This window comes from Melanostigma gelatinosum (genome assembly GCF_949748355.1).
Source record: "Melanostigma gelatinosum genome assembly, chromosome: 6".
Classification (NCBI taxonomy): domain Eukaryota; kingdom Metazoa; phylum Chordata; class Actinopteri; order Perciformes; family Zoarcidae; genus Melanostigma; species Melanostigma gelatinosum.
Window position 1 is genome coordinate 24,502,102 of NC_136639.1, and position 7,757 is coordinate 24,509,858.

Consider the following 7,757-nt stretch of genomic DNA (forward strand, 5'->3'; position numbering starts at 1 on the left):
TCACAGAACAAACTTTCTTATTCTAACCCAAACCACAATCTGTTCCTTGAAAAATAAAAGTAGGTCAGGACAAGTTGAAAGTTTGTTTTGTATGAGACTGTATGCACGTAACAAACGAAATCTGTATTCTGTGAACACAGAAGTTTATTTTGAAAAGACCCTTTGCATGTCACAAGCAGAAGGCAGTGTGATATTTAAGCACCTGTAATGTTAGTTTACTTTGTCAAATGGAAGATTTATTTGAACATAAAGTATTTATGAATCAAGTGAAGAGAAAAAAAGGATGTTTCTAAAAGCCAATGGAGGAATTTTTGGGATTTTATACTTGTTGGTGGAGATTCCAATCAGATTTCACATCCCTGTGGAAAAAAAAAGCACAAGAGTTTGGAGGTGTGGGACCACATGCCTCCGTGCTTGGCACAATTTAAATGGATAGGGAGTTGGTTCCCATGGCGAACCGGTTTCGTGTCCACCTGGGTTTAGGGTCACACAGAAATGCGTGCGGTGCTGCCAAGTGAGCCGCCTCATCACCTGACATGACACAGATGTCCTTCCAAGAAATCCCTCCTCCAAATTCAATTTGTGCTTCACTCTTCGATATGAGGTCACCTTTGATGGTCCCCTCTTCGGAGAGCACAGTCTCCTCCTGGCCTACTTCAGTCACACATACACACACAAAACCCCTGTTTCCTTTTCTTTTTTACTTCCATGCTTATGAAAAGCAGAAGAAGTACAAACACAAGGTAGCCATCCAAACCAACATAACAAGACATTCTTATCAGCCACACTGGCTTATTGATCACACGGCAAAAGTTGTTGACAACATATATATATATATATATTCTTTACCTCCAACTATTGATCGAAAACACTCTCTCAGCACACCTTCATGCTCTATTTCACATGCACATGGGAGTGAACGAGTGCTGTGTCTGAGGGCATAGAAAGCCCCCCCCCCCACACTGTGCTTCCTCTCCCTGCCCTGCCGGCCGCTGTCACACCCACACCTCCACCTCCCGCCAGCTTACCTGCCCCGCCGCAATTACAAGCAGCCTGATTAGACAAATGAGCAATTCACAAGAGTGTGAATTGTGGGAGCCGGATCTGCCCCACCGTGAGAGCAAGCCTGTACTCACGCGGTGCTGCAGTCTTCAGCAGCGCCGCATCGTAATAAAGCTACCAAAACTGGTTTACAATTAAAAGGAATTTAATCCTACTGAAGCAAATACAATTATACAGTGAAGTACACTACTTCTAACAGAATATAAAACAATAAAGCAAAAGAAAACCCCGTGCAAAAAAACTCCCCTCAGCTCCTCAGAAGACACGTGTGTCCCCTGGGAGCAAAACACGGAGAAGAGAAAAAAGACTTAAATTAAACCACCCACATACAGTTCGAAACCCCTCCCCTTTTGTCTATCTCAATTCCTTTTGGCTGACTTCAACCTTCTCCTCCTAGGACCCTCGCATGGGTGTGATCTATAATCGCCTGTCTAGAAGTCTCTCTGTCCCTAATCCTTACTCTTAACACATTCAATGACTGTCTGTTATGGCTTAACCCTTCTATGATAAACATTCTATATAAAACATAAGACTTTGCAACTTTTGGCAAAAGCTTCATGTCTACAAATTCTACTAAGATACTCTTCTAGCTACTAATCCTAAAACACTTTTATGATTGTCCTAATTATGCATTTCCAAAACACTTCTGATTATGACTAATTATGAATTCTTAAATATGAATCATTAAACACTTCTATTGTAACTTCTTAACACACAGTTCTACACTCAAATTTCCTACAACTCCCCCCTAACCCGCAGTTCACTGCGGGATACACAACTCCAATGCCCCGGAAACACCTCCCCTACTCAATCCAGGGAGAGGTTCCCTATCTAACTGAACAATAGCAAACAACAATTCAAGCATACAGATATCTTCTCAAGTACCCCTATCCTATCTGATTCACCCTACGCTTGCCTCACTAACACAAAAACAGTCGAGTCCGGTTGAAGTCCACTGGCATCCAGGTGGTGGGGCTGTTGTTGGTGGGTCCAGCATACAATCTGAGGGCGAGAGAAAAAAATCACGAGAAGCCTTGACTGTTCTTTTACACTTGACAAAATTACATTTCTTAATCCTTGCACCCTAAAATCCCATTTTAACCCAATAAAACAAAAATTCTCAAAATACTCATCCAAAACAATCCGTCTATTTCCCAAATTTCCAATACTTCACCGGATGTGTTTTAGAGGTCCATCTGGGCCTTATCAGGTCCTTCAGGATCTCCGAGAGGATGGTCAGGAGCTGCTTGTGAAGTCCTGCTATGGCATCGCTGGTGGCCTCATCTAGACTGTGGCCATCAGAAGCTTCAATTCTTCCTCATCCTCGACACATAACTGATTGCCCTGTATATGCGTCTTGCTAATTGTTGAAGCAATAAACCCCTGTAGAAGTCCACGGATGCAAGGGAAACCGCATCCACAAACGACTAGTAGGCCTACGGCGACAACACAAAGAGTAGTTACGATTGACAAAAATGCATTTTTCCATTTGCCAAACATACCCTCCAACCAGTCGGTGAGTGAATTATTGACACCAGAGTTCTCCGCTAGCTCTTGGCTGAGTGCTGTCAATCCAGCCAGCGCCCTGGTCACCGATCCATCAGGAGCTGTTATTTGGAATGAAAGTACAGCAAGCAGATCCAAACATCTGGCAAACACCACCTTTCTCAGCTAAAATCATATCTAATGCCATTCTGTTCTGCAAGGTCATAAACTAGTCTTCGCCAGCTGTGCATGCAGTCCTGATATGGCGTCCCTGGTGAAGTTTACAAAACGCTGTTGGTTATAGAAAATGGAGTTGATCCAATCGACATTTTTATTAATCGTTATGCTGCGTTCACACCGGTCGCGTTGATTTTTTGACGCGCGTCGAGATTACATACAAAGTCTATGCACAGACGCGATGAGACTGGCGCGCCGCGATTTTGCGATGGCGCGGCGCGTTGGACGCGTTATTGCAGTGCGGTGGACGCGGTGGACGCGTTGGACGCCGCAAAATCGGCAACGCGCGAGTTGAAATTTTTCAACTTCAGCGACATAATCGCGTGACGCTGTGGCGCGATAGCCTATCAGCGTTGAGTTGCTCCCCCTGTCATCACTGACTTCCTGTCGTTGTTGAATCAGGAAATAAATCCTGTAGCCGTCTGTGTTCACCCAGAGCTCTACGATACCTCATATCAACAGAGACCGGACCAAACTATGTGTATGCATGTGTGTGTGTAAACCATACGGTACAAACAATGAATAGACGCTGCCGTATTTACGTCTACGTGACGTTATTGAGTGCTGGTGGAGCTGCTACGATGTTAGCATAGCCTAGCACCGATCCATCAGAGCTCCATTGAGAAGACCAGTAACCTACAAATCGGCATCATTACGTAGTTATTTCGGAGTCCCTTTTTGTCGGAGAAGACAAGTACAAATCTGTATCATTACGTAGTTATTTCGGAGTCCCTTTTTGTCGGTTTATTGCCGTTGAATCACAGCCAAATCAGTTTATTTAGTGTTCCTACAGCTGTAGTAAACAGCGACCGGTGGCTTGCTAGACAGTGAATACAGCTCGATACAATCCACGGAGCTCCTCTGAACAATATTATGAACCAGACATGACGGCGTTTGGCATTCCGATGTTTGAGGGACTTCCACAACACGTACAAAGCAGCAATTGTCCTTATTCCTTTCACGGTTGACAGCGGAAATAAATGGCGGCCAGATGGAGGCTTCCAGGACGATAAACCACGAGCCCTCTCCGGCGCTACGAGATTTTGCGGCGTCTGGTGTGAACACGACCGGCGGCGCGTTGGACGCGATTGTGCAGTGCGTTGGACGCTTTTTTGCAGTGCGTCAAAAAATCAACGCAACCGGTGTGAACGCAGCATTACCCACTGTTGTGGAAGAATTTTACCTCACAACAAGAGAGAAGGCCAGAGCACATGTGACTGCCATGTGGCCGGCTTTGTGCCGTCGACACACACGCTGCGATAATAACGCTACCCAAACTGGTTTACAATTATAAGGAATTTAATTCCACTGATGTAAGTACATTTACAGTTATACATTGGAGTGTACACTCCTATGACATATTAAAACAATAAAACCCCATTTGCAAAAAACCTCGCTCGGCTCCTCCGGTGTAACACATCTGTCGTCCGGGAGCATCCAGGTGAGAGTGAGCCAGGAAAAAAAGACTTTGAATTACCCCTCCCACATATTAATTCACGACTCCTCCCTTCCGTCTATCTCAATTTCTATTGGCTACCCACCCTCAGCTCAGCAGACGCCTGTCTTCACATCTGTCTCTCCTGAGCAGCTAATCCATTCAATGATTGTCAGTTATTGCTTAATCCCATCTATAATAATCCTTCAAAATAAAAGTTTATACTTCTGCAACTTGGCAGATGTTTCATGCTTATGTTTATCTTAATTATGCATTCTCAAAACCCTTATGATTATGACTGTTGGGCTCTGACCATGTGGCTTAAACATGTGCCGTGGACAAAGGAATCAGGCCTTCACTTTTTCAAGCAAAGGTCTCATCCTGACTTGTAGTTTGATGAAAGCAAGCCTCCTCTGGGAGGAATTTCACACTCAGGTGTGAATTCCCCCCCCCCCCAAATAACCATGGTAACCGCGGCAATCTCATTGGCCGAGAGCCAAGAGAACCCAGGACCCCTGTGGTTCGACCCCTGTTCTATAAAACTCTCTGCTGCCCCCACCTCATGGCTTTCCCCCTTCGACCTCGGTTGAGTTAGGGAGCACGCAAACGCTCTCTTCGCCCGGACCCCCCCCGTCCAGGCCACAGAGAACCAGCTTTCCGGCCACGAGGAAGCCCCTCAAACCCTCATCAAACCCTGACAGGTCACGAGCCATTTCGCTGGACGAAACGACAGTGTTCCACGTTGAGTACGGCTCCACTCAGCCCGCGAGACGAACCCGCATCAGCGATCCGTTCTCTGCTTTTTGTTTCTTTTTATTTTGTGCACAAACCGGCACAGAGGAGCCCGACGAAGCCTCGCTCCTCTCGTGACCGAGGATTCCCGGCAAGACGCGCAGACACGTCGTCTCATCCGAAGTTAACTGTTCTCCCTGCAGCGAGTACAGACCGGACCTGCGTTTGCTCCAGAGCCACGCTAACGGACCGAAGCCGCGCCAGCTCACCGCCGCGCGACACACAGCGCCCGCTGCAAAGCCGCGCCGACCCGCAAGCTCCCCCCTGTCCCCCTTCCCGACGAGGAAAACGGACAGCTTTGCCACAAACACTTCCACGTTGCAACGAAGCATCTACAAGTAAGATTCTTGGCATTTGGGCATAGCTTAGCTTAAATTAACTTAAGTTTAATTCAGGCCATTCATTTATATGTTGATATTCCCGTGTTTTTGTGTGTTTAAGACTGTCGCGTGATATTGAGGTATTACGCAATCATTACGGCGCAGAGAAGCGCCGCTGTATTTGTGTATCAACTATGACTGTTTCTTTGGGATTAATTTCATTCATTGTCTTCCACTCCGTGTGGAAGTTCTCTTTTCATTAACTCGACTCGGTGAGTGAGCTGAGGTGCGTGGTTTATCACGGCATAAGTTACCGGCAGTTCTCAAGACGACAGCGGTATATTTATGCGTGATAGAGCCAGCCAACTCAGGCTCACTACAACGCGCACCGCGCGCAGAAGTCTGATTCATGAGCCCCCACCTTTTTTCTCTTTCCTCCTTTCACGAAACACACACACACACAGCTCCGAATTCTACCCCTGGGGAACCTCGTTCAAACGAGCGCCTCACATCACGTGCTGCCCAGGCAAACGTGAATTACGCACAGCAGCCCCATTCTGCCATTTTGTCCGGGTCCCTCGACTCCGCCATCTTTGTAGTTTCTAGCTGTAGTTCTTAAGGCCCCTCCCCTTTGGCCAGCGTCACTCGACGCCGCCATCTTTGTAGTCTTTAGCGTAGCTGTAAGACTCCTTCCTGTTCACCCACAGACCCACACACACACACATACACATACACACACAGACATACACCCTCATCCATTTTATTCATTCTTTAGTTTAGGCATATAAAATTGTATGATAATGTTTGTTGGTTGCAATATTAATTGATTTGATCATTTATTATTTTGATTCAATAAACTCTGTTATACTTTCAGGAGCAGTCGTCTGTGATTACTTGTGCATATGTATTTGATAAGACTGTATGTAGTAGCCGGTGCTCGAACTTAAAAACCTTCACTGTCACTGAATGTATAGTCATACGCAGACTATTGACATTATGAGTGACTACTAATTATGAGACTTAGTTTTATCGTTTGGTTATTGGTCCCTGTTCGCAGGGTGGTGCCCCGTTTATATTAATAATCATTAATAATTGTTACATACATCAATAATTCTATTGATGTCAAGAATTCAGTTTCTTAAATGCTGATAACCCAAACACGCTCCTTTAGTTCCCAACATAATGGTGCCCCGTGTGAGGGTACGTTATTCCAGTTTTGTTACAGTATATATGCACATTAATCCATAATTATTTTTGAATAATTAATTTTCCAAAAAAATATTTTTTTCGAAAAATTATTTTTTTTCTTCTTTTGAATGATCCAAATTCCTGAAACTTATTTCCCAAAATAGGTAGGCTTTGATCTTCAAAATCTTGTCTTATTGTAATTAAATTTTTGATTTTAAATCCAGATTTTTAATCTTAATCTTTAATTCCCTTCTCGAAATTTTATTTCGTTTCCAGGTTTAATTATTTGTTTCATTTCTTAAAACTAACAGCCAGCTGTGTAGTAGATTTGATCGTTTATTTGTAATACCTTGCTTGCTTTCTTAAATCCCTCAAAGAAGTTACACACAGCTGTCACAGGCCCAAAGTGCTAAACCACATTAGCATTTTCGCACCTCTGGCTGCAAAGCAGTAGTGATACCTCAGAGCAGCAACAGTAGAAACGTAAGTCACAGAGCTAGACATTTCACTGTGCGCCTGCATGAACCGTAACACTAACAGTAATTAACATCTAACAGTAGAAATCCTAAGTCACAGAACTAGACATTTCACTGAGAACCGTAAACACTAACAGTTCCGTTCTAACACTAGGGAATTAACAACCACTGGGAGTCGCACTCATTAGAGAGAATGAGCGACGAGAAATCCCCCATTCCTGGAGCTGTAGCTCCAGAAGACACCGCACTACGAGATACGGTGGCTGATGTCCTTGGACTCACAGCAAAGGAAAGAGAGTACTTTGTAAAATACACTGCTGTCCTATGCGACGAGCAATTAGAGCAGCTGGTGGCTTATGTAAATAACCCAGCAGGTAACAGAGAACGCCTGATTCAGGACGTAATCGGCGAAATACTGCTCATCTACCATCAGAAAATGCAGCTGCAAGCTGCCCGAACCCGGGCACAGAGCGACGAGCAGCAACGCGAGATCTGGACACTCCGAACAGAGGTTCAGGAGTTGTCACGTGACTGTAGAGCCCTACAGTCAGAAAATAGTAGCCTGCGCAGTGACCTCAGAGAGGTCAACCTAGAACTCTCTAAAGCATCAGAGAGTGATGACAAACTGAAAGCGCTTCAAGGTGTTCCAGCAACCCCGGTAGGTACTGCTACCCCCTATCGAGCCTTTCAGCCCAGTCATTTCTTGGTCTCGGCTCCCTCATTCCCCGAGACCCGAACCACCTTGCATTTCTTGAAAGCGAC